This window comes from Platalea leucorodia (assembly GCF_965183815.1).
Source record: "Platalea leucorodia genome assembly, chromosome: 4".
In the NCBI taxonomy this organism is placed as follows: domain Eukaryota; kingdom Metazoa; phylum Chordata; class Aves; order Pelecaniformes; family Threskiornithidae; genus Platalea; species Platalea leucorodia.
In genome coordinates this window covers 58640526-58668187 of record NC_138826.1, presented here as the reverse complement: position 1 = coordinate 58668187, position 27662 = coordinate 58640526, and the positions used below count along the sequence as shown (strand labels likewise).

At 42.4% G+C, this 27662-nt stretch overlaps 1 protein-coding gene across 7 annotated transcripts in view; it reads right to left on the bottom strand.

Moving 5' to 3' along the window:
* MICAL3 (microtubule associated monooxygenase, calponin and LIM domain containing 3) overlaps positions 1-27374 on the bottom strand; it is a 165981-nt gene extending 138607 nt beyond the window's left edge. For 6 of the 7 annotated variants that reach the window (XR_014228069.1, XM_082310800.1, XM_082310794.1 and 3 more), the window contains exon 1: positions 27291-27374. The gene's annotated coding sequence lies outside the window, so the exon portion shown is untranslated. Of the gene's footprint in view, positions 1-19680; positions 19759-27290 lie in introns of those variants that run through there. The other variant, XM_082310795.1, reaches the window with a different exon arrangement.
* Positions 27375-27662: the final 288 nt, after the last annotated feature.

Here is a 27662-nt window from a genome sequence, read left to right as displayed (position 1 = left end):
CTTTCAGTCCCAGTTACCACCCTGAAATGCAAAGGAACAGGCAACACCACAGAGCAGATAGCCTCCACCCTTGCTACAGCAACACAGCCTGCCAACCAGCCATTTATCAAGACTCCACAGCCACATGAACTGGAAAGCACTCCCCTTCAGACTCTTGCCAGCTGTCTCAGCTCAGGTTAATACCAAAGCCCCAGTTTGTTACAGACAGAACCTGTGACAAGCTTTACTACACTGAGAACATGATTGAAAAGGTGCCGCTTGTTCAACACCTCATCAACTTAATACTTCTGTTAGGTCTAAAGCAGCAGAGTATCAGAAGTCCACTAATGGTAACTGCTTTCACTAGCCTTTTAATAATTTTTCCGTAGAAGCATCTCTGATTTCTCCCTCACCATCCTCAAGCACAGGGATGCACAGCTGCCTCATTGTTTTCTGAAGATAGCATGGGGAGAGAGATCAAGGACAATGAAAAAAAAAAAAAAAAACCACACCAAGAATCCAAAAGGTTCTGCCAGCATAACACCAAGAGCACCCAAGTGTCAGACAGTTTGTGCACTCTGCTGTTCTCCATGCTGAGCTTTTTGCCACACGCTGAGCCCTACAAATGCATATGGTAAAGTCAGCCCTTTCCCTGGGACTGCCAAACGCAACAGGACCTGCATCCATGACAGGGTTCCCAGAGGTTACCATGACAAAAGCTTTCTCTTCTGCTGGTGCACCTTAGCTGCATAGAGATGGTATGCCTTGGGTGTCAGAAAAAGAGGAAGCTACAATTAGCTTTGTTCTTCTGTAGTAAAGCTCTTAAGATGAATTATATTGCACAAGCACCTTTTTAACCATTCTGATGAGAGGCCTCTCCAAGCAGTATTCACCCATGGACCTGCTCCCTCCAAGGCTGCTGTGCTACAAACCTTGAATTCGCTCTCTCCAGAGTTGATGTGTTACTAACCTTGACAGAACAAAACAAAATGAGGTAAACAAGCAAGCCTTTCAAGTCTAATTTCTGAAGCCATTTAGACACTGAAAACAAAACTGTTTGATCAGCAAGCAGACAGGAATGGCTTGGTCCTGAAAAGATTCTGAAGGGAGAAGGAAAACACTCGCAGCACAAGATTTGTTTCACTACTGCTGCCTCAGGGACCTAAAGATGACTAGCACATGAGTATGTCTCAATTTGTATTAACTTACATGCCCTTTTGAACAATTCTTGACCCAAGGGAGGAAAAAAAAAAGTGGCCTAAAGGGACAGGGGAGAAACTACATGAATATTTATGCTCTTTGAGAACAAAAATATTTGCGTTGAAATAGGTAACATGTAAACAGTTTACTAAGGGTCAGGTTTTAAGTATTCCATCATTCAGCCAAAATTTCTTGTTTTTATTACATGAATCCCAATCTTTAAAAACCCTATCAGCCTCCTGCTGGAAATAAGCAAAATAGTAGTCCTTGAAAATCTCACACAAGTAGTAAGTATTTTTAGACTAACGGATACTAAGTGAAGGTTATGAGGAGAGCAATGTCATTTGCAAATAAGCTCTTCAGAGCAGGAAACATCTGAATTTGGGTCTGTTGCTGTTCAAAACAAGTTATCTGGCACTTCTACCCAAAGGCATATTTTACACACACAAAGGTGCTGGTTTCTAGAAGCAAAATACATTTGCCACTCCTGAGCACCAACGACAGGCACTGAGCCTCCAGAATAAAAGACCATGACAGAAGACAGACCCTCCCACTACCCAATTTGAAGTTCAGGACAATACGGGTACTTAGAAGAGAGAAGGGGAAAGGAGGCTACACAGAAAGTGAGAGGGAACAAAAGGAGGGATGGCTCCTTTTCAACAGTAGACAGATACAGCCACAATTTCAACTCATGTAATGTGACCATGGAGATCACATGAGCTTATCGTATATACCCCTCAGCACAGACTGGGGGGCAGGAGGAAGGTGGAATCAAATAGTTATGCTGGACCTACCTTTTCTGTCAAAGTCTATCAGGTGACCAGTGCCCTGCTTCCCACCGATGGCAGTACAAGTTAGGAGCAGTCAGCATCTCAAATTATCAACTCTTGACATGTACTTCAACAGATGAGACTCAGATGTAAGGATGATGACTAGCCCTGTTGCATTATGGGCTATTTGAGATTCAAGGAGTAAATATTGTTTCTCCTCGAACTTCCAAATTAAATTTCAGCAGAGGAAAAAAGACTGGCCTGCATAGTCCACATTTTTACACCAGCAAGGAAGAACAGGTTAGTACAAGAGCCTCATGAAAATATCCTGACAAAGACTTTCCTGTACAGGTCATATTTCTGGCCTTGTTCTCTTCTCCCTGACAAAAGCTATTTCACATAACTATTTTCACTTAGTTGAAACATCCTTTTGGGGGCAGGGGAGAAGCTAGGAATATCAGAAGTATTTTTTATGGGTAGGTGCATTTTTTTGCTCCCATATATGCTCATTTTGCAGGTTATGAAGCACATAAGCCTTTAGGTATTTCATATTCAAAAGCAGTTATTTGTTTATTTAAAGTTCCAGCCTTTTACACACACACCCACACCCTACGCCCCCCCGACCCCGGCTACTTAAAGAGGGCTGAGTACCAAATGCAGCAGCATTTCCAGGACTCAACACCATCCCAGATCAGAGTTCTTCATGCTTTATCACACACTATGTCCCTCACATAAGCTTTTATGCAAGTTAAAACGAGCTGCATTATTCTTTTAAACAATTATTATTTAAGAATAAAATGTAATATTTGATGGTGTGTCTTGAGAAAGGCATAACATTTGCAAGCAGTTTGCAGCCATTGTTGATTTGAGACAAACCTAACTTCTTTCAGCATGTGACTGGATTCAGACTGCCATAGCTGCAGAGTCAAAGATTCAGGCTATCACTAATTATTTTGTATATAAGCAGAAGTGAGAGCTACCACTTGAAGTCTAGCACCCAGCTAGCCGATCTCGCCCAGAATACATCTAATGTATCACTAGCATAGAATTAAGCCAGTCTTCAAACTGAGGTTGGTACCTGGTCACCATGAAACTCCTGAAGGGAGGAACTAAGCTGAAAGGCAACAGCTCTACCACACAACTTTAAGAAGCAGCTTAAGACTCTTCTCATAAATCAGGAGTATTTATATTTAAGGCTCAGCATTTTCTTCACTATGGTATCTCCACACAATAGTAGACAAGTTCTAGATTAACTACATCAGAGTTGGAATGAAACATTTTAGTCTTACATATACCTTAAAACAACCTAAAGATTAACTAGTTTTACCATGTTTCTCTCCATTCTAGAACAGCCTGAAACCATGACTACAGAAGGCCAAGCTTCTAAACCGTCTTAAAGTTTCAAAGTTAACACACTTACCTAGAAAAGATTTGCATTTTTTTTTTAATCAATTTCTTCAACAACAGAGTTGACATGACTTACAAATCTTTGTACCAGTGGTGGCTACCAAGCTCTGCAAGATGGAGAGAGCACTGACAAATGTTAGAGTAATACAGTAAGAAAAATGCATTATCCCATTTTCTGTTTAAACCTGCTTAAAAAGCCAATGTTTTCACATACAATTTGAGCTCTTTAGCCACTGCTTGGCCAAAGAAATCAAGGGATTTCCAACAAAACAAAGCCTCCGGCCCCCACACTAACACACATTAAATATAGCTCCCTTAACCTTCTGTTAGCCTGTGGGAATTGTGTGTTACTTTTATTTATTTATTCATTTAAACTAAGTCAAGGATCTGAACAAGGACACTGCTTGACTAATGGCATTAAATGCCAGATGTATACCTCCCTGAACTAGAGTGGAAAGGAAAAGCTAGATCTACAGCCACTCCCTAGATCAGTCTGAGCCTAAGTCTAACTGGGAAGGAAAAAAAAGCCAGTGATCAGCAGACTTACGCAAGTTCTTCTAGAAGATGAGATGTGTTGGTGTGCAGCTGCCATGTGCCTAGCCTATCTTTTTTGGTGATGCTATAAATAAGCTTCTTTGGACAGCACAGCTACCCTCCCTGGTTCTTCATGAACCGGTGCAACTCTCAAGTGTTTCTCTCAATCAGGAAGCACCACAAGCACTTAGAAACCACTCAGTGAATATCCAGCAAACCTGTTCTCCCACACAATACTCACACTGTGCCCTGAACTTTTGAGAGAGTCCTTATAACAGGATTCCTGAATCCAGAAGGAAGGCTTTACAGTAAGTACTAAACAAACATGTGTCTAGGGGTGCTTTTAAGAGGCTACTTCACCTGATAAAGTTGTAGAAATAACACTGATAACACCTTAATAGAAGGATGAAGCCCCAGCTTATCTTAACAGCCCAAGTGGAAGGGTGTAAAATAGTATAGTCTTTTCCATATTTCTACCTGCTTTAAGACAAGGGGAGATGAGGGAGACAATGACTCAGACTCTTATGGTACTTAAGCACAGAAGTCAGGAAAAATAATCTCCCTTCAGGGCCACAAGCCAACTAATTGCAATCTTCAAAGAACTATTGGCTAAGGATTCAACCAGAGGAGGGATGTGACCAGAAGTTGCCTTAGCAATGAGTAGATAAGCTATTTGCAAACTTGCTTCATTAAGTATTGAGTCACTTAGGTAGTTTTATATCAAGAACATAGATAATTAGCAGCTAGCCAGCCATTTCCAAGGGGAGACTTCAACTTCCATCCTATACACCTCCAACACGATTTTTGTATAACTATGGATTAACAGGCTCTTCTTACATAAGCAAATACTTCCAGTTAACAGTTGGTGAATAGACTCTACTGTTAATATTTCTTTAAGACCCAACCGCTTATGCTATGCATCTGCTAAATCTATTTGTGAAGTCTTATCAAACAGACCAACCTCAGAGAGAACTATCTCTATGTTTACTGTGTAAGTGAATAGAAGTCAAATATTAGTCTCCAAGTAAAGTGCAAAACCATAAGTTTGTTGTCCTAACTCCTGCACAAACAGAATTGTCCTGTGAAAAGGAACTTCACTGTAGAGTCATCTCTGTGTCTATCCCACATCATCTTTACTTTGAAGACTTAACAATTTATTCTGTCTAACAGAAAGGCTTATTTCGTTTTGCACAAAGCCACAACAAGCGAAGGCTACTGAAGCAAAGCAAAGTCTAAGCCTCTGATCTGGGAGAGAATATTATTTTAAGATTCAAATGGGGACCACTAGCACAAGTGCTGGAAAAATTAAGGGAAAAAGAACACCAGCACACAGACTGTGAAAGGCAGGAGTTAAAAGCAAGAGCTTAAAGCTCTCTCTACCTTCAGCCTGAAAGTAACCTTGGGACCAGGAGATGATTCAGGACCTTTAAGTTCAATGTGCAAGACAAGGCTAGAACCATCTCAGCTCAAACTAGAGTGGAACCACTCTCGTTCCTTCCTCCCTCTCTCCTCAGTAAACCTTCCCTGGCTCCTGAACTGGGGGGAGGATGTGATTGTCAGTTCACTGGCAGCAATTGGCAGGATACCATCCCAACAATAGTCAGAGGAAATAGTGTAGAGAGATGGAACAGGCTGCATGTCTGAATATACCCCCAGCAGAGACAATTACTGCAAAACAGATCATCCGACTCTGCAGAAAGTTCCTCATATTTTTATACTGTTAAAATCCCACCAGAAGTCCAAAGTCCTCTCTACCTAGATGGATTTATTTATTTATTTCCATTAGGTATTATCAGCAATATAGTTCATTAAGTGCTTTTGACAAAGCAGTCTTCCCCCCGCAGAGTGGTGGGAGACAAGAGTAAGCAGTTACAAGAGGGCAGGAAAACTAGCTCCTGATCTTCTGCAGAAGACCTATTCGACGCCTAGTCTGCATTGACAGGAAAGTTTCTCCTTAACAGTTTAGAGCAAGATATCCAAGACGTCACGGGAAAAAAGACAAGAGTGTAGCTGTGTAGGTAACCTCTCCTGTTATGACCTTCAAAGTCTAAATGAAGTTCTAAATGAAGTTCAGGTTGATTAAATTATCACATACATAAAAAACTTTGAGATGCCCTCAAGCTCACCTAATGCAAGTCTTTCCTAATTCAGAGTCCTGTTCTAAAGTGGGCTATGAAAACACTCCCAAGACTAAGTATTTATTTCAGGGCCCAGAATTTTTTTCTAGAAGTTGAGAAGTTTCTCAGTTTGAAGTTACTTTCTAATACACTAATCTCTCCAGAGTCCCAGGTTTTCAAAGATTCAAGCTTCCAATATGGCTGAACTTCACTTCAAGCTTATCCTTGAATTCACCAACTTATTCCTTGAAAATAACCAGTCATGAGCAAAAAAATAAAAATAGCTTTACGTATCAAATTATGCTAATCACACTGGCACAGCTACTGAATGATGTGACAGATGGCTAGAGCTAAGATACAAAGGTATCTTAGTTTTAAAAACTGATACCATGGTTTTGTAGTACTTAGTTCTAAAGCAGTTACAATAACAAAAGATTTTACTCGTTTTTTCCAAAATGCACATCTCAGCTCTAAGCATTTGTTTTGAGATAGGGCTACGAAGCTGGTATTTTCAGAAGAGCCTAAAATATCTGCACATCTAAATCCCACCAAGCCTCATCACAATTTCAATCCTGTTTTCCTTAGGCCCTCTAGGAAGTCCTACAAGAAGTATGCTTTGCCATGAAAAGGCAGCTGTTTCTGCTGGGACTGTGCCTAATTGTGGAGAGGCTTCCTCAGAGACTGGAAGCATACCTAGAAGGAGTGCAGAACATCACATCCTCACTATTTAGGATGACACAAATACATCCTGATCTGTGTGAGAACTGGTTCCACCCACACAACCATCCACATTGCCAGAAACCTTCTTCACAGTAAGAATAACAAAGTCATAATCAAGGACATTTGCCACAAATCCCAAACAAAAACACACCCTCAGCCAAGTTCTCCCATTCTGCATACTGCCCAGCTGCCTCAGTCTGTGCCATCAACCTTCCTTTTTCCTATGGATGCCAATCCAGACCTTCTCACAAGGAGTATAGATTCACTTGCACAGTTAAATGGTGCCCTACTCAAGGGAAGAACACACGTGCACAAACAGGTTCTACACAAACAGAACTCTCCCCAGCCAGCCTGTAGCACTTCAACACAGGGACACAAAGATCTGGCTTTTCAAGAGCACTATCAGTCCTGTAACAAAGTCCAGGGCAAGCTGACAGCAGCTGGCGATAGAGCCAAGCCCTCTCCTAAAAACATCAACTCTATAGTTATCTTCCTCGCACAGAGTGCTTTGCGTTCCTCCAAACATGGAGCTTTCTTAACATGAGAGGAAAAAGGCAGAGAGAGCAAGATGCGAAGCAGCTGTTTTGGTTTATGGGCTGTGGCCCAGTAAAGCAGATAGCCCTAGCACGTAAGATAACACTGCAAACATTAGAGCATTCCTTCGGAACAGGATAGGAAAAGGTTTGTTACTTGCACGGTCAGCGAGATGCTGTATTTCTGCACCTCACTGCAAACAACAAAAAGCAGTTGCGCCCTTCTCATTTAGGGGGATAGCTGCAGAGAATCAGGCATGCAGAAGTTTTCTTTAGGATTCACTTATTCTGTCCCTGTCACATTCAAAACAATGCTTTTAATGCATGCTTGAGACTTATTTCTCCTATATCTCTTATTCATAGTAAGGCTTGTGAACAAGTTTTATTTAGACAGGATTTATATCACACACTATTGCTGAAAGTAATGCTTAAAACCAGTTTTCAAAAAAGAGACTAGAATAGGGCACCTATGTCAGAACTGGGCTCATGTCAACAGGCTTGTCTTCAGCTACGGGGCACAGTAACCTCACCAAGTCAAATGTGACTATTTGGTGCCTCTGTTTCTATTTCATAGGAGAACCAAACAGCACTGCAATAACTGCAGGTTTGTGAGATGAAGAGCTATCCCCAGCTGTAAAGTCTGAACTTCATAAGCAGCAGAGAACACAATGTTTCTACAAACCAGACTGCAACAGCAGCGTGCAAGAAGCAGCTTCAGAAAAGCTCTCAGAACTGGCACGCATGCCCTAATACCTATTAAATTTCTTCAAATCCAGTGTGTTCTCTTGTTCTAGTAATGTTTATAAATGTCTTCTCAGCACAAGAGACAACCAGCTATGCAAAGAAAAGCTGAACATGACACACTGTCAAGCTGACAAAAATAAAACTGAAATTTCACTCGCTCTGTTAGCAGAGCATACACTTTAGTTGAAACCTCTAAGCAGTAGAGCATTTTCAAGGAAACAAGATATTCAACCTAAGTGCATTTCTTCAGTGTGCCACAATGAACCTCCACTGCTTAACCATAACACAAGTAGTGAGCATAAGCCTGGAAAAGAGTAAAGTAATTAAAGTTCAAACTGTAACTGTTGCTCCACATACACAAATACATGAAAAACAACTCAAGAGTCTTACTAATGCAAACTGCAAGCCCTGGATAGTGCTGCTCTAGACTCCATGCAACAATAGTAGGAAATGGAAGTATCTTGCCTTTTTCAGTAAAAACATACAAAATATGAACACAGTATGAACAGTAAGCATCTTCCAAGTAGCCTCTCTTCCACAGAAAGGCAGAGGAAATTTTCAACTGTGATGATAAAACCTCCTATGCCAAAGTTGTTTCACTAAGTGCAGCCCTCTCCTCTCGCAGCCAAGATCTGCAGTTCTGCTTCCCCCCCACCAGAGAACTGGCACTTACAGGAAAAACACAAAGTAAATGATTCACTTTCTCTCTGATAACCATTCAACAGAAAGGAAGCTGTCTAGCACTTCGATGATTATGGTGGGCCTTTTCCTTCCCATTAACTAACCTTAGCATTCCCTCTGTATTTTAAAGTCTGACACTTCACTGGGGTCAGAGCCTTGGATTTCTGATCATGAATCTTCTTTTTCTGTGGAATGTACAGAATTCAGAGCTCATTGTGGATACCAGAAAGAGAGAAGCACAATACTGACATTTGCCTGGGGTCCCAAAACAGCTTCAATGGATCATCTGAATCCAGGTTTGTGAGAAGACCACTTGGAAGGATACAACCAGCTGTGTAATATAACAAAACTGATCCTCAAGACGAGTAGGGAAGGTACCTTTATCTCACAGATTGCTGTTGCAGCACTGCCTGGGCTTAGAGACTTCTTGTATAACATTCCCACGTCAGAAAGTGCTAGGGACTACAACAGCAAAGGAACAAGACCAGCAGATTCTCATTACAACTGCAAGAGTGCAAAAGAACTGGGGAAAGGTGCCTTTCACTTGTCCTTAGCCAGAGATCTAGAGTGCATATGGAGGCTGAAGACATAGCTCAGTCACAGAACAAATACCTCCTAGGCCTCCAGTCAAGACATGTAGTTGCAGCTTAGATTTGTGGCCTCTCTTCCAACTGCCAAGGAAAGAGGGGATTTCTGTCTTCAGGGGAGAAGTTACAAGAACACAGTTTATAGCAGCCAGGGCACACAGTTTCATTAGTAGTATTATTTTTTACCACTGCTGTTTACCAGCAAAGCAGTCCAAGTTGTGCCTTCATATCCAGCAAGTCAACCATTCAAAAAAAAAAAAAAAAACCAAAAACAAACAAACAAAAAAAACACCACACACACAAAAAAAAAAAAAACAAACAAAAAAAACCACCCTACTCAGAATCTGTTTTGTGAAATGCATCTCAGATGAGACTGTGAAAGAACTAGCCAGATCAGGAAGAGGAGCAAGTCATTTGCTCATTTAAGTGTTTTAAAGTCAGAATTGAGCCAAAAGCCACCACACACACTTCCTTCAGCTGGCAAACTACACATTCTCATACGTGTCCCTTATGCTCCTAAGTAAAGTAAGAAAACACAGTGATGAGTCTAGAGGTTGTTTTGATTTCTTTTTATGCCTCGTCACCAGTGCCAATAGTGGTCTAGGAATCATTCACTAATTATCATTCTACAAAACCAGAAGTGAGCACTTCTACTTATATAGGAGAACCTCCCCCTCTCAATGAGAAGCGTTAAAAATAGTCAAAAATCTGGAGTCTTTCAAAAGTACAAAAAAAATACAAGACAAGTCAGGTTTACTAAAGTGAATAAGCTGGCATTAGAAGACAGAAGCCACATAAAGCTGTTCTGCCTACTTCCCCTTCTGAAGGCAGTAGTATCAGCTTCATTTTTTTTCTTGTTCCTCTGATGTTTCATCCCTGTTAACACGCCGAGCAGAAAGAGTTCTGCAAGTTTCTATACGTTAGCCCTGGCAAACTGAGCTCCCTCTTTTCTATCAGTTACCTTGAAGCACACAGAGAAAGGTCTCTGAGACACTACCTAATAACTTGTGGAAGTCATTTCCATAAATTAATTTGCAAGCAAATAACTCAGCATGACCAGGGAAAAAAAAAAAGGCACACAGGAACAAAGAGGGAAGAAAGCATCTGCAGTCATACTGGGCAATATTAAAAAAGTATACCCCAGGGCATAGTGATTTCAAGGGAGGAAATCCACCCATTGGGAAACATCATAACTAGATGTAGCATGCACTGTCTCATACCAGAAGCAGAATGCTACATACTGCAATATGAAGGACAGGATCGCTCACTGCCTTGCAAAAAGGCTGATCATGTGCATATTGATCCTCAAATATCAACTCCAATTCACTTAAAGTCTGAAATTCCTGTTATTGGACTGCCTATTAATTCACAAGTTTCCACTGCATGAAACTGCTCAACCATTGATCTTCCCTGCCTCTAGTTTTTTTTCATCTGTTGTAATAAGAGACCTTAAGAAACCAGCAAGTATGACTGCTGCCAGAACTAGTATTGTACCAAAAACGGCTATACTGCATATTTCAACTGAGGAGACTGGCAAATTTATATGGAGTTCAGGCACAGATTATGCATATAGTTAACATCTTTTTTTAAAAAGCAGTAGTTGGGAGGTTTGCAGGGAAGAATCCCAATATAGTCCATACTCAGCATTCAAGATCCATGTGCATTACATTGACAAAGCCACTAAACAGAGTTACTGAAGACAGGAATGTTTCTTCCTTGGTTTCCTGAAAAAGAGCACTTAATGATACAAAATTACAACAGGGGCTAACTAATTAATAACTCAGGGCTGGCCTGAGGAATAGAAGGCTTCAGAGGGTAAACAATAGAAACTTTCAGACAAAATTGACAGAATAGACACGGAAACAACAGTTTAAAAAAGATACTGTGAACGTTAAAAGCAAACCAGGCTGCCTCCACTAAGTCAGTCCTCTGAAAAAACCAAACACCTTTTAAAAACAAGACTACCAAGAAAGAGACAATGAGAGAGCAGAATACTGTATTCCCATTTCTCAAATTATCAAGACTCTGTAGTAAAATCATAGAATTCACCTGAGTCTGTGTTCCCTCCTGTGAATCAGCAGTCTTTCAACATTTAAATCAGAATGATAGTTGCACCAACAGAATTATTTCAGAATCAAATACTGAGGCTCTTGCTACAACATAATTTTGTTAAAGGAACAGAAGTGGTTCATGGGGACCATCAGGTGTGATGCAAATTTCAGAAGCACTACAGATGTCAAGGAAGGACTTCAGTAATACTGTAGGTAGGCAAATAAAACACACTACCAATTTCGGAAGCATTCTTGTAACTAAACCCCAACTTTTAGCAGATCAGATTTTGTAATGTAACTATGAATCACCAACCTCTTAAAAAAGCAAGCACAGGGGGAGGGGGCACCTTTGCCACAGAACAGGCTCAGTGCATACGTTCCTAGAAATAACTCCCAACATGCAGTCCAATGAAACTGCCAACTTCACCACCAGCCACTCAGATTCTAAATTGCAGAGTATATTAAAAAGGGTTGTCAGGTTCACTGTAAGACCATTCACTTTCCTGCCTATTGCATTACTAGACTTGCCTACTTGGGGATGTAAACGGTGTCACACAACAGTGGTTCCCATTCAAAAAGTCACCAAAGACAGGAAGTAGGAGGTTTATATCAAGATTTTCAGCAAGTGGTAGTTATGTTTAAAAAAAAAAAAATCCTAGGGTTCATGACTCTTTGGGGAAGGAAAGAGAAGGTAGACTTTTTTTTTTGCTTTTTAATACTGTTCTGCAAGTATGTGTTTGTACACACTGTATGTGCCAAGTGGCACAGTTACAAGCTATCACAATTTTCCCAGGCCTGCATCTATTCACACCCACATTGGTATCTTGCAAATCCATAACCATATGCATATGTAAAAACAGATGTAGGCCTTCGTTAGTATATGCGTAAATATTCATTAGTTGCTATTCATGTCCACAAACACATATATCACATCTGCAAGACAGTGAAAAGTTCCCTCTTAATGCACCGAACCCAGGAACAGGAAGAGACCTATATTCTTATCCTAGCTGTGTCTAAGCTTATGAAGGTCAACTACAGTATGGTAACACTGCATTTCATTTATCTCCCTTCAAAAATTGAGGGGACACAGACTTTTACCCCTTTTGTAAAATGGCTGGAACAGCTAGAGATGAAAGAACTTCAGTAATGTTAGATCAATAGTATTTTCACTGGTTTAAAAGGTAATGATACTTTCCTAGATAAGAACAGGCTACAGACAGAAATCCTGCAATGCTGCAAATGCCTATCTAAACCAGAGAGCAAAGTACAGGAGAATGAAAAGCAACCATCAGTATCATTCTCCTGCATACTCCACCCCGGTTCATACGCAAGTTCTGTGAAACACGCAAGACAGCTGGGTCCTTCCTTTCCAGTTTTACTTCCTTTCAATTTCTCTTTTAGGTGGCTTTGTATAGCTGAGTAACATTCAGACTCGTCAAGGTTAGGACCTCTGATTTTTCACTAGCATTTATTTTAAGACTACACTGACTACACCTGGTTTACACTCCTTCACAGAGCAGGCAGGGCATCTTATTTCAGGTCTCTCTGCAGAGAGGTAAGAAACTCCATCCCTGAAAGTGGCTGCTCATCCTTAAGCGGTGAGACAAATCACCTCCTTTCATTCTTCGAGCACAGCGAGGGTTTAAGTCAATTCCACCCAACCACTTCACAAAAAAGTCCTGATATACAGTCCACCCCTACTTATTTTTACATGAAAGCACCATCCTGATGCCACACGACAGTAACAGGTGCCCTTCTGAATAAGTGCAAAGCCCTTTGAAAGAATCATAAAGAGGAGCTACATTGCTAGAAACATCTCAGTGTAACCCAAATGGGTACCTGGAATATCACAGAATATCAATCGAAAACTAGCTTTACCCCCCCCAAAAAAACCCAAACAAACAAAAAAAAACCCCACCCTAAAAACCAGTTTTTTAGTGTTCCAACCATTTTACCAAGCTGCTCCTAATCACCAATTAACAGGGAAATGCAGTCATTTCTTCATTTATTGGCAGCCTTGAGTTTTTCACATATTCAGTAGTAATTAAGAATGAGCAACTAGCATATATTTTGCTAGTAAAAATATTAGAAGGTCATGTACAGGAAGAGGCTTTTTTTTTTTTTTATAAAACCAGTAGATACAGGCAGAAGAAGTGACCATGTTCACAAGTGCACAAGCACACCTGAAGAAGTAAGTTCACTGAGCTAAGAGGAAAGCAGACAGCAGCTAACAGAACAACTACGTTCTTTCAGAAGTGCTGCTCCATCCATCTCTCAGTTGGGGCCCTAGAGACACATAACATGGTCAGAACATAAGCCTAGGAACCAAAACCCTACACCAGAAAAATAAGAAAAATGGTTCAACAGAAATAGTGATTTTATGGCACCTCATCTAACCACTAGCTGTGTTTTCTCTCCTTTATTAACTGGCACCTGTTGCCTCTTTCTTTCATAGAGGCTATAGCCTTTTAACGCTCCTCTTGAAAATGTTCCTCCCTTTTCTCCACAAGTATCAAGTATGCCCTCCCAAATACAAGACCATCAAGCAACAACTTTTGTCATTCACTGTGCTTTCTCCTATACCCTCAGAAGAACTGACCATAGCCCCATCTTCACTTTACCACCAAATCTCCCCACCTGACTAGTAATGCCATTACAACAGCTGTGGGACTCCGCAGTAAACCTGACCAGGTTCACTATCTTTTATTCCACAAGGCTATTTTTAAACCCAGATCAGTTTTCTGATCAGACTCTATGCACACCCAGACAGCTGTGCTGTGTGACAAGAGGAGGAGAAGAGGACCCAGCACCCTAGGATAAAAAAAACAAGCAGCTGGGCCTAGGGGCACTGCCCAAGACACTCCTAAAAATTCCCCCTTTGTAATTGTTTTCCTTTTGTATTTAGCTTTAATGATTGCTTCTATTGTTTCAGATCTGAAGAACCTGAGGGCCTTAAAGCCTATTTACTGAAAAGGAATGCACTTCACTGAACAATGTAGCCACAGGAAAGCTGTATCTCAAGTCTGTTTAGAGAACAATGAACAGTTGTCTTGATTTTGAATCTTCAGATTGGTAACTTCACTACTATCAATATTTAAACCAAGGGGAAAAAAACACAACTCTCATAGCAAACACTATATTCACTTTACCCCACTGGCTCTGCAGTAACAGAGCTTAGCTGAGAAAAGTCCTGGTTTTAATAATGCTGCCATACCAGGGAAAGGAAAATAATTTTTGTAAGTGAAAAGCACAAGTCAAGTAAGAAAGGAATTTTGTTTGTTTGTTTCTAGAGTTGCCTTTTCATTTACAAAAACACAATGGAAAGCATAAAAATCTCAGAAGAATGAAGCAGACAACAGTGCCCTAAGGGAAAGGGAAGGAACACAGAGGCTGCGCTCCAACAGCAGGCAAGAATTATTGGACCGTAGATCTCTAAGTGGTGCAGAACCAAAGCCCCCCCCAACCCCAAAGTATATATTCATGATTATACATGGGCTGTCTTCTCAATAGTTGCCATGCTACAGTATGCCTGCTAAGCATCTATTTCATCCTGTCTGTGGGGCTTTTTGAAGTCAATTTAATACCCACAAAAAGAGATTCAGCACATCTTTCAGGAGCTTGGGGATAGCAGCATTTACAAGATCACATACAAAGGTGACAAGTAGCAGCTATAACACTTTCACTCAAAAATCAAAATGGATCTCTGAACAGATGCAGGACATTTAAACAGCTCCCCCTTAACAAAAGGGCCTCCCAGCAAATATTTTCCTAAATACCAGTCACACATGGATTGTTTCACTGGAGCAGACTTTCAAGGTCACTCAACCCCCAAAATCCTACTTTTTCCTGCTGCTGGTTTCTGTGGATCCTCCGATACAGGACCCTTAAAAGCTTTTTCTCTTTTCATAGCATCACGTCCAAGCACTAGCATCAAAGCCTGCTATGTTTTGCAGACTCTAGCATTAACCAGTGCTTCGTCCTACATTTACCCAAATTCTCAGTAACAGCGCAGCTATTTAACGGATTTCCCCACCAATCTTGGAACAACGCATGCCACGTACCAGATGTTCACTCACCCAGGAGCTCACAGCCTGCCACCAAGGGGTAAAAGAGGTGGGCAACAGCCCTTAATTCTTCTGTGGATGGCTGAACAGTGTTCTCCCTCCTGTGTGCTGCATTCTGTATAGCCACTGCAGTGCTCAGAGCAAGCAGACTCGCAGGAGCAACTGGAAAACAGCCTTTCATCTTCTAAGCTGAACATAGGTGTCCATCCCAGATTGAGGGTGGTTCTTCCACAGTAAACCTATCATCTACAGCTCCCTTAGCCAGAGGGTGGGTCACAGTGACAAGTGGCCATTGGAAGGTGATAACTAGGGCAAGAGAGAATAATAAAGCCAGAAAAATTGTGTATGGGCAAGTGTGTGTGTGTGTGTGTGTGTAGGAAGGGAAAAGAGTAAATGGAGCAAATAATGAGTGAAAGAATGGAGTTAGTATACAAAGAAAATTATTTACTGAACAGACTATTCGTGCTGCTGACCTCAGTTCATTCCTCTCCAAGTTTTAACTCCTTGCGGTTCGGGCTCTGCCTGAGAGAGAAGGTCACAGCTGATTTCCACCACTAGCCTCCCATAACTATTCTAAGATAGAACAACTAGATCCTGCAGGTGATGACACACTCCAGCAATGGGCTGCTGCTCAGTTTCAGTGCTCTAGTAAGTTGTCACAAATTATAACACGCTTATCAAAACCCTGGTCAGCCCATCATGTTTCTCCCCCCTCTACTTCTAAAGAAGAGCCCCTTTGAACCCAGAGTTGAAGGGGGTGGCTAGGGTTCATATTTCCACCATTTTTAAGACCTTCACAGAAAGCAGAATTTTTCTGCAGCACCTGAATATTGTCAGGTTATAAAAAGTTAACACCTGCCAAACATTCCTTTCCACAACAAGGACTGCTGTATGCAAGTTAATCTCACACCCATGACCTTGTTCTTGCCACCTAGAGATTTTGCTGTCATAACTGAAACTCCATAGACAGCGCATGTGTTTGCTGCGTAACTGTGGCTTAAACTCCGATATGTTACAGCAACTTGTATTTTGCACAGCAGGAGCTATCCCATCAAATGGGAACACTAATACCTTTTACATTTCTACTTGGGGAAACAGGAGAATATAGGTTTTTTATAACTGGAAAAAAAAATATTTCAAGTCTTACTACATTTGAGAACAGAATCACAGAATCTACTTGCTCTCAGATTCCCTGACACTTATTAAGGATATTGCCTCCATATTGGAGCCTACAAGATGAAGCAAGGAGCAAACCCCAGTAAAATTGTGCAATATGCAGTGTAACTTAACACTAAATGTCATGATTGTGTTACACAGCCTAGCATTTAATTTACAGCACTGAAAAAACCTTCTAGCCCATACCACTGTAAAGAAACTTTTCTAAATACAAGCCAAAGTTCCTGACTTTGTAGACAGGCTGAAGGCTGCTCCCATTCTTCTGACAGGTGCCAGAGGACTCCATTCAGTCAAGTCACAGGAATTAAAACTGAGCATTTGCAATTGCCATTTTAGCAAATGAAGCACAATTCTAGTAAATAAGTCAACCTAGCTTAAGCTGAAACAGCTGTTAGAAGGACCACACTCAGCTACCCACTCTTGTGAATCATTTCCTGAATTGCCATAATTAGCACAGCATTGTAAGGCAATTCATCCTCAAATCCAACAGAAGAAATTAACACTCATCTTAATTTACTGTGTTAATCTCTCAGCACTTTACTCCCAGTCCATTTCAGAGTCTTCCCTTCAAGATCCACCTCTGTTGTGACACCAACAGGGAAAGGAACAACCAAGACCAGCTAGTGTGCAGCAGGCACTGGCCTGCTGGGTCAAGTCTGACCTATGCATCTTGAGCCTACTCAGCCATCTTGTCCTTTCCTCTCTTCTCAGCACCCTCTTTTTCAGCTCTGTTGTACTTCACGATTCTGAAATTCCTTGCTTTCTTAAACGTCTAGAACCAAAGTACTATGCCCCATAGCTGAATTCGCCAGTGCCTGTAAGTTATCATCATGGTTTGCACAAATGCATAATAAAGAATTCACCACCATTGTCCTCTACCATCAAAAAAACCTTGACTGCCTGGGATGTTTTCTTGTATGCTGGTTGATCCCGATAGCTTTCTGAAACCTGTTAGCTTCTCTCACCCTTGGAGATCCAGACTTTTGATATTATGAACCTTGAGCTCATTGAGAGTTCGATGAAGCATAAAATAAGCGTAGTTTAACAGTCAAATGAACAACAAAGGGCTTTTTGTCATATACAAGAATAGAGCAGCAAAGGAATGAGGACTTGGAAAAAGACAACCCCTTATATTTGGAGGTGACATTCTGCAACATTTGATTAATCATCTGATTTATCAGTGACACGGTATGATTTCAAATTAATACAATAACTTCCTTAAGTGCAATTTTTGTACTAACAGAACTCATCTGAAGACTTTAGATTAAAAAAGAAAATGACATAAAGTAGAACCACTACAATGCTGCAGGAGTACAACATGATAAGGAAATCTGACCTCTTGAAAAAAACACTTTCTTTGAAATTTTCTGGCAGAGCGTAAACAGTAAAGTCCCCAGGTTTTTGGCACAAAGAAGGAAGACTTACAAAATGCTTCTCCTCAAAAAAGTAAAGTTATTTTGCTTGTGTAATAGCACCTTATTGCTCCATGGGAGCTACAGTTCCAAGGTGACTATCTCAAGATGCAGCCCATCTCAAGATGGCAGAATTCCTCACAGGCGAAAATAAGTAATCTTTTTACAGCAGAGAATGAAGGATAGTGCACAGCAGTTCTGAAATAAAACATTTGGTTTTGACAATATTTAAGTTTAGGAATGTTCACAATTTAAACTAGAGTAGAGGAGTTTTGAGGAAGAAACTTATGAAGTAAACAAGTCATCTTCTAGAATACAGTTTCACCAACACTTTCAGCTGGCCTGAGAGAACAGAAGAGACAAATACATTTTTTTCAATCTACCCTTTTAGAGGATTACTAAACATTTTAATTCCTTTTATCCTAACACTGCAGCATTTTAGAAGACTGTTGCTTCAGCAACTAACTCTCCAGAGAGCCCATAGCACTAAAAACAAGCCTCTCCAGACGGATGAGACATCTAGACAATCGTCCACAAAAGGGCACATTAGCAGAAGAATTCTCCTACAGAGGAAGCAAACATCTCAAGTGACACTCTCCAAGCAATTTAGCTGGTTTAGATCACAGCTGAGACTATACCATTTCTAAATTAATATCAACCGATTCCCCTCCAAGAAAATAATACAGCAAATTGCACAGCTAATCCAGCCCACGAGACGTGCCCTGGATGCATTCTATATTCCTACTGGCTCCCCCTGTTAAGAACAGGCTTACAGCTATTGCTAACAAAATCCAGTAGTTTCTCCTCCATGCACCAAAGAAGGGTAAGAAAGTGAACAGCCAGGAGCGAAAAAAAGAAAATGCCTGTGGGGAACATGAAACGGAAAAAGAGGGCAGTGGATTACAGGGAGGAAAACACGTAGGAGGAGGAAACCAGAAGGAACACTGAATAATGAACCTGAACAGCGCACTCTGCTCTCTGAAGGCACCCAAAAAGCCAGTTTTCCAGTGGCACCATGACCTGAGATGCAAGCATAAGATACCAGAAACACATTCCACCATTGCTGAGATGCCAGGCTCAGTCCCTAGTGCTACTGAAGTTCAGTCTGACCGTGGTCAGAAGAAGGTTCTGCATCTTGGGGAGGCACTGGGTAGGAAGGGTACAAAAAGAGATGCGAGGGAAAAGTACAGTCAAAAACCAAACAAGCAGACCTGGAGGCGATGAGAAAGGGGCTACATGTTGTACACATAGCATACTCATCAATGAAGACCTCCCTCCTATCCCAGAGGGAACATGGATCAGGAGACTCCTCCCTCCCCTTGTGAACCACACTGTGAATACACTCATGACCACAACTGTGTGAAGGATTATATCAGCAGACTGTGGAATTGGCTCGGCATACAAGCCGGCCACCTGGAATACCTTACCCCTCTTCTGATTTTAGTAAGTCCCATCACTTACTGTCTAGGTAAGATATGAGACCAAGTAAATGGGAACAAGTGTGGTATGAGCACAGAGAGGTGTCTGAGGAACAGTTCAGAAGCAAGTCCACTGAATGTCATGAAGCCTGACCATGAGCTCCACCATTGAGCGGAGCTAGAGATGACGGAGGATGTGCCAGGGACATTTGCCCTGAATGCAAACTCATTATTCCAAGACAAAGGTTCCCAGATCATGCAAATATATACCTCTCACAGATACATACCTCCTCATAAGCTCACACAGTTTATATTTTGCAGCTTCAGAAGTGTCCCACTGAACAATTTGAAGGTTGGTTCACATCCTGAAATAAATCCACTGTTAAATAATATTCTATTCAATATGCTGAACTCAAAACTTCCCAGCATTTGCCATTCTAAACGTCAACAGAAAAATCATATCTGCTTTCTTCCACTCTCATCTGCTTTATTTAAGCAAAAAAAGGAAAAAATCTTAGAGCAGGGACTTCTTTACTATGTTTTAATACAATATTTGGCATAGCACATTCCTGGGTGGGTCTCCAGGCATGTGTAACGCAACAGGCATTATATATATATATAAAATATATATTTTTATATATCTATATACAATTATATATATATAAAAATAATATTATATATTATATAATTATATATAATGCAAAAGCAACAAGGAAAGTGTAACGTACAATGATGGGCTCAGCTGTCTTTTCTCTCTGAGGGAACACTGATTATTAGTGGAGATCTGCTACTGATGCTGCCGCCTTCTGCATAACTCCTCCATTTTCACATGTACAAACTCCTCTCTTCTTGAAGTACTGGAAGCAGACCAGGTATCACTGACCCCCAGCCTTTCCCGTATTTCCTGGATGTGTAAGCAGTCCTACTCTCCCTGGAAAGTCCACAGTATGTTTAGATTCTGTTTATAAACAGCAAGGCAAATGACACTTAGGAGATCTAGAAGAAACGTGAAATACCAGGTACAAGACACTGGCCTCCCCAGGCTCACCAAGGAAACTATACACAAAGGCTAACCCCAAACAAGTCTTTCTTTGCAGTCAATACAGAAAGAGGCACAGCTCTAGAGAATTCTGAATGGAAGCCTCACTTAATTAGGGATTTAGCATGGCTAAGCGAATCACCAAAAGCATGCCACACTCCCCAAAACCGTTTACCGTTCCTGACACAGTCTAATCTGGCTTTTCTTTCTCAAACTGAGCAGAACTCTGTTTATAGCAGATGGAGTACCATACACAATGTACACAGACTGTTAAAGAAATAAGTTTCTCATACAAAAAAAGGAGATTACTGAAACATTCGTGGATTTGACTCTTTAAAGCAAGACTCCTAGGCAAACACCTGCCTCCATCCCTCATTTCTGTGCAGATCACCACACAACAGGGGAGATGAGAAAGCCTACTGTCCTCCCCTTCGCTTCTTCAGTCACATAACCATGATGTTGCAAGTGTTAGAGGACACTTCTCAACACGAGATCCAGAGTAGTCTATTACATGGGTATCACTGAACAGATATCAACTGGTTTTGTGCTCTTTAACTGGGTTCAAGCTAAATTTGGTTTCTTTTTGCCTTGAGATCAATTTCTTTAATGAACCCTGAAAAAAACGTAAGCAAGTGTTAAATAGTGCAAATCACTAGAAGCTGCAGTATCTCACAAAAACGGAGCAGAGTTTATAGTATCCTTTTCACAGGACCTGACAAGAGGAGCCCTTTTTAACAGTTGTGTAAGTATACACAGGATATTTAGAAAGACTAAGAGAAGCACAAGGGCCTCCCAACCATCCCGCTAAACCAAGGCAGTTCCACCAAGACCATAAAGAGATAGAAATGTTAGATAGGACTCACATGGCCATGAGCGCTTTTACTTGCGTGGCAGAGATAACAAGATATGATCCCACAAAAATGCTGCTGTTCTGCCTACACTTTAACTTCCAGTGTGAAATCTCCCCACAGACTCAGGGTAAAGAGATCTTAATAATTTAAAGGGAGGTCACTATAAAAGTTATGCTCTGCATTAAGTTACTTTAGTTCAAAAGTTACTTAGAAGAGTAGAAGATTATACCCTAAGACTTCCTCAGATGCACCATCCAAAGTTCATTCCAAAGCATCTTGCAGCCATGATGATAAAAAGATATAACGAAGTAAAGCTTGAAAGGAAGAGATTTATTAAAAGTCTTCAATGTACTAAAATGTCCTCTTCCCTCAACCACATCAGCTCCCAGCAAGCCTTGCCTCACTTCAAAGCACTGCAGATTCAGAGGAATTATTTCCAAACAGCAGGGCAGAAAGCAGTAATACAGAACAATTTTCCTGCTGGCCAAAGAGGAAGTTGATGCAATAAGTGGGTTATTTCCCAGATTTTAATTAAGCTGTACAACTGGAATCCTAATGCAGTCAAACACAGCAAAAGACCCATAACATAAGACAAATATTTGTGGACTGATGTTGGAAACAGTCAGCACAGAAAACAGAAAACTGCAAGATTTTACCTTTGCTTTGTATCCTACAATAACGTTTGAGATCACCAGTCTAAACCAGAACTCCAGTATGTAACATGGTACATAGGAGCAGAACGAGAAAAACACACCTTTCCACTTGGACAAGTGGAGCCAAAGAAAGAAGGGACCACAGCAAAAAGGCAAAAACACTCACAAAGATAAGCAGTGGCCTACTTAGTCCACTGCCGGGCTGTTCTGGTTCAGTCAGCTCATGGCGGGGGAGAGCATTAAGAACCTCCCTGAAGTTCTGAAGGCAGAAGATGAGGTACCTCTGTAGATGCTTATGGGACTCTTTTTCATGATGGGTAAAAAGCATTTATCTGCCACTCCTCTTTCAGGATGAACAAGGTAAAGAAAGACCACAACAAGGCTTTAGTGAATATCTAAAAGTTAGCAGCATTAACAGGTGGGACTACATGTCAAATTCTCCACAGTATGCCACTCTAGATGACAGTCGAAAAGGACCAAGAAGAAAATTAGCTTATGTCTGTAGTTGTGGGACCCTACACAGGAAAGATTTGCTATAAGCCTTAATGGCAGACAAAAAAAAAAAAAAAAAAAAACCACCACCAAAAAAAACCACAACACTTTCAATAAAAATGGTCATTGTTTTGAGCAGTTGAGCGTCAAAAAGAAACCCAGACAAAAAGTGAGGGCAGCCTAGACTAGTTTTAACCATGTGGCTAGACAAAAAAGATCATATCTCAAAGACATTGTGGAGAAAGAATGAAAAAGGTTAACATACAACACAGATAAAGATCTGGGGAGAAGGCAGAGATGACAGGCTGAGAGAGACAGGAATGCAGTAAAAAGGTTTTCCTCACAATTTCCATAGCTTTCTTCAAGGCCCCTTCTCAAAAATGAAAAGCAATTTCTCATGTTATCTATTGCAAAAACAACAGTTGCAGAACAGTGGATCTCTATTGGAGCAGTCAGATTTCCGTCTTCAGTCAGAAGCTATGCTGCTACTGCACACCTTTAGCAGAAAAGTTATGAACTCTCCTTAGAAAGTGTGGGATGAAATAGGTTCCTCTTTCCTGAAACTGAAATAATTCTATTGTTAATTTACTGCTGTCTACGAAGAGCAAGAACTTGCATTTCCTTTCCTAGTCTCACTGAATACTTTTGAATTGAGTCAATTTCAATACCTCAGAAAAGAAAGAAAAACAACCTTCAGTTTCCTCTTGCTACCAAGCCAAATAATTGCTGCTGGATTAAGCTTCAAAAGACAAAGGGGGGAGAGAGGGTGTTAGAAGAGAGGCTGCCCACACAGGTGAGCAACCTTCCTTTCCTTAAATTGTTTCCCATGTCTGGGCACTGAGTTTCTATCACAAGCCACTCCATACATAAGAGCATCACAGTGCCTCTTCAAATCAAGATACAATACAGGCAGGAGAATGAGAAGAGCTAGGATCCATGTCAGTTTACTGTTTACACAAAGAAACCAAACGCTGTTAGGGCCCTACTGACTACCTATTCCAATTACCTCAAAATTAGGAGAAGACTGCAGGAACAGACAACAAATAATTTGGTGACTGCATGTCCAACTCAGTTGGAATCCAAATGTTTTCATACCAGTCACAAACACCGTCTACACGCAGATCTCATTCCCAAGAGTGTGAATTCTTGGGCTCTCCCAGATGCACTTTTCCCTTTCTCCCTCTCCCTTGTGCAATTACAACAGAAGATGTCATTCAGCTAGGGGAGGGAGGGGGAGAAAAAGGAAGGAAAGGGTGGTGATTTGATGTTCCTATGCTAGCTTACCTCTTGCTCTTTCTCCACTGTTTTGGGCTCCCCTCCTAGTAAATAAACAATGCCTGTCTCTTGTATCTTATCACATAATTTCTAAATAGCAGCACGAACACCGGATCAGGATCATTGCTGCTTTATTTCCACCTATCAGGTTATGAACAGCATCTCTGTAGCTGACATCTCAGTTACATCCTGCTAGTTTGCAAGGCTAAGGTCAGTTCTAGCCCCAGTGCTGCTGGGAGACCTAAGAAAAACGCAGGCCAGGCTCCCCTGATGAAGCTCGTCTAAAAAGCCATGTCCTGGATTTACCAGTGGGAACTTCCCCCTCCTCCCCTTTTTAAATGAAAGGTGATATTATCGTTAGGATCTGCTACAGTAAAAGCACTCGCCCAGGAAAACTGTCTCGGATCACATCTGCACTAGGAATATCTCAGCAGTATTAGAACAGTCATACAGTATACTGGCAAAGCTGCATTTCACACCCATGTATTAACAACAGACCACAGTGTGAAGACAAGCCCTAATAGCACCCATGTGCTTTACTCGTATAACTGAATCCGTGCAAGGACCTTACATAAAACAGATCATACCCTTGACTGACAGCTACGCTGATGGAAGATTTTAGTGTAGCCCTAGCCTCAGCTGCAAATGAAAGGATTTTTCCACCCCAGGCTGTTAAGATGTAGATCAACTGGCAGAGAATAGATTCCTAAAACATCAGGGCTGGAAGCTGCACAGCAGAAACAAGTTTTGACCAACCTGTTACCACAGCTGCCTAAGCCTTCTCTACACCAACAGCACAAAAGCTGTAACACCAAAGGAGGTCCAAGCACAGGCTCTGCTGTTGCTCTCACAGGCAATTTCCTGTGGCACAGTCAAAAGAAAGTGGAAGTTTTCTGGCTCTACCAAAGACAGACAGCAGCAGCACGGACAGGTCTCCCTCTGCCTTTACCTAGAACTACCCTCAACACTACTTTAAGATTACATTGGCAAGACAGCCCTTGTGTTTGCAAAAGAGAAAAAAAAATCTAATCCATTCATGGATTACTTAAGTGACTGAGAAGTCATTTTGAAATCCTTCAAGATGCGAGGAGCACATCCAACTAAGGACCAATTCTGCTTCAGCCTTCTCCAAAAGCAACACGTCATCAGCTCTGCATTACCATGTGTACAACAATAACTCAAGCTCTCTCATGGAAAAGTAACAGTGCCGTAGTCTTTATCAAAGGAAACCTGCACCTGCAAAGTAACTAAGATTTCTCATGTGAGGCTTGTTTGCAAGATATTTGAAATGCAGACAGGCAAGAAAACTTAGAATAAAATGTCATCCCGACCTCAACCAGCTGTGTTTAGGTTTACATCAGGAATATACAGCCACATACCACTTACAGATCCTTTCTTAACACACAGGATTAGTCAGAAACAGGATTTGTATTCAAATTTATTGAAAAATGCATTTCAGATACTTGTCATTCATAATCAGCACAACTATTAGTCATTTTTCCTGCACAAATACTTAAAAATAACTGTGAAAAGAACAATCTTTATGGTTGTCCTGTAACATCTCAGAGGAGTTCCCCCATCCATTAATTTAAGAACTAAAGGATTTCCAACTTCATCAATTAGCTATAAGGTGTACCTTCCAACTGTAATTTAAGATATAAATGAATACGGGTCTAGTATATCTAGTTATATCCACCTGTGTTCTTGGACACAAGTACTTTAGCAAGCTGCAAGCTAAACACAAACATATCTGTTTTCTTAACTGTAGCATGACTTCATTTTCAGTTGCAGATGAATGTGTAGTGGACTTTTGGCTGGTTTAAAGGGATACTGCCAACTTCAATCTAACTCTAAATCTAGTTTAGTGCAAGTAAGATTTCACAGACTCTTAGACCAGTAGAAATATTCCCGTGATTAAAGAAGTTAATTCCCATGCAGTGAGTTATTTTTACCAAACACATCCCTGCAGTACGACCAACCCAAACACAAGTACTGAAAATGTGACAGTGAAAAATAAGTAGAATAAGCACATTCTCTAAAAGAAATGCAGAAAGAGGTATTAGCATAACTACTGGGAAAAGAAGTCTATTTCAAATCAGTTCTTAGTTATACACAGGAAATCTTGTTTCCTGAGGGTTTTTTTTTAAGCTCGTTTAACTTGTAGCTTTCAAAGTTTGTAACTAAAATGGGGCCTAACAGAGAGTCAGTTTCTGTATATCCAGATTGTCCAGTGAGAGGCCATTTATTTGCTCAGCTTCCCCTAAGCCCTCTACACCAGTACCGATCCACTACATTTAAAGCACAGAATAACCGAGAACCCTAATTTTAAGCCTTAAGCCTAACACTCCAAGAGATTCTTCAGTTTGTTAACCTTTCAAAGCAATACAACAGAAACAACAAAGGAAGTGGCAAGTTTTGTAGTGCCAGGCTTGAAAAGTATTCCTCCATCTCAACAAAAGTTATTGTCAGTTGCTCCACAGCACTAACCTTAAATGGATGACTGCATGAGGTAAGACTTCTTTGGAATATGGAATGAAGCTGTTACAGTGAATGCATAAGCAGGTTTTTATTATAATAAGAGAAAGAACCCTATGTTTAGAAGTGGTTACCCTTGTTAAGTACTCTAACACCCTAAACACCCCGTAGGACAACAGTCTGCAGAGATTAAATCTGTACCATAACAAACAAACAAACAAACAAAAAAAAAACAACAACAAAAAACCAGAATAGGGACAAAAAAAATATTAGAAAGCTGGACATCCCTTGTACTGAACATACCTAGAACAACAATAAAGAGGCCAAGGGCTTAGGTCTGCGGGACAAGCAGCAGTCTATATAGAAGGAAGCCGGTGTACGCAGTTTCTCTTGCGGGGGTGTCACGAGCTATCTGAGGGTGGAAGCCCTAGGGGTGCTTTAGGACTGTGGTAGTCACCGCTGCGAAGTTCACCCGCGGTGTAACGCAACCCGAACCCGCACAGCGGCTCCCAGCGACAAAGGCACCGAGGAGGAGAAGCACCCACCGAGGCACCGGACGGCAGCAGGCCGGCGGGGCAGAGCGCTGCCGCCCGCCCGGCAGGGCAGGGCAGGGCGCGGGCAGACCCCGCCGGCAGCCTGCGCCCACCCCGGACAGCCACCGCCGCCGCCGCCTCCTCCCAGCCCGGGACGAGGGGACGGAGGTGCCCCGGTACCTTTCGCCGAGCCACCCCCCTCCGGCGAGGGAGCGCTCGGCGGCCGCCCGGCCGCCACTGCCTCATTCCGCCCCGGCGCCGAGCCCTGTAACCGGGTCAGGGAGCCGGCAAGGACCAGCCGCGGGCCGCCCCGGGGATCAGGTTTCGCGGCTGTGCCCTGCCGCCCTGTGCCAGCCCCAGCCGCCGCCGCTCCCTGCGGGCCCGCACGGCCCCCGCCCCGGCCCGGCGCCGCGCGGAGACCCCCGCGCCGCTGCCAGCGCCCGGGGCGCCGCGCCAGGCCGCTCCCCGGGCGATGCCAAGGGATGGAGCGGATCCTCCGCCGCCGCCGCCTCCCCCCGCCCGCGCGGCCGGGCAGCGGCCGGGCAGCGGCCACCCCACCTGCCGCACCGCCGCACTTACCTTCGCCTCATGCTGCTGCGGGGGCGGCGGCGGTAGGGCTGGTCGTGCCCGGGCTGCCTCCGCCGCGGGGGGCGCCGCGCTCCGCCCGTCAGGCTGCCGGCGCGGCGCGGAGCGGCCCGACCCTGCCCGCTGCGGGAGGGAGGGAGGGAGGGAGGGAGGGGGCGGGTGAAGCAGCGGTGGCGCGCGCACACCTCAGCAGCTACCGCTGCCCCGGCCCCGCCCCGCCCCGCGCGCGGAGCGGTTGGCGGGGCGGGAGGCGGGGCGCGTGCGGGCAAGCCCACTCCCCACCCCTCCCGTTCCCCTAAAGCGGTACCGGGGGGCACGGAGAGGGCGGCGGGAAGCGGAGGCTCCAGCCGCCGGGCCCACGGCGCT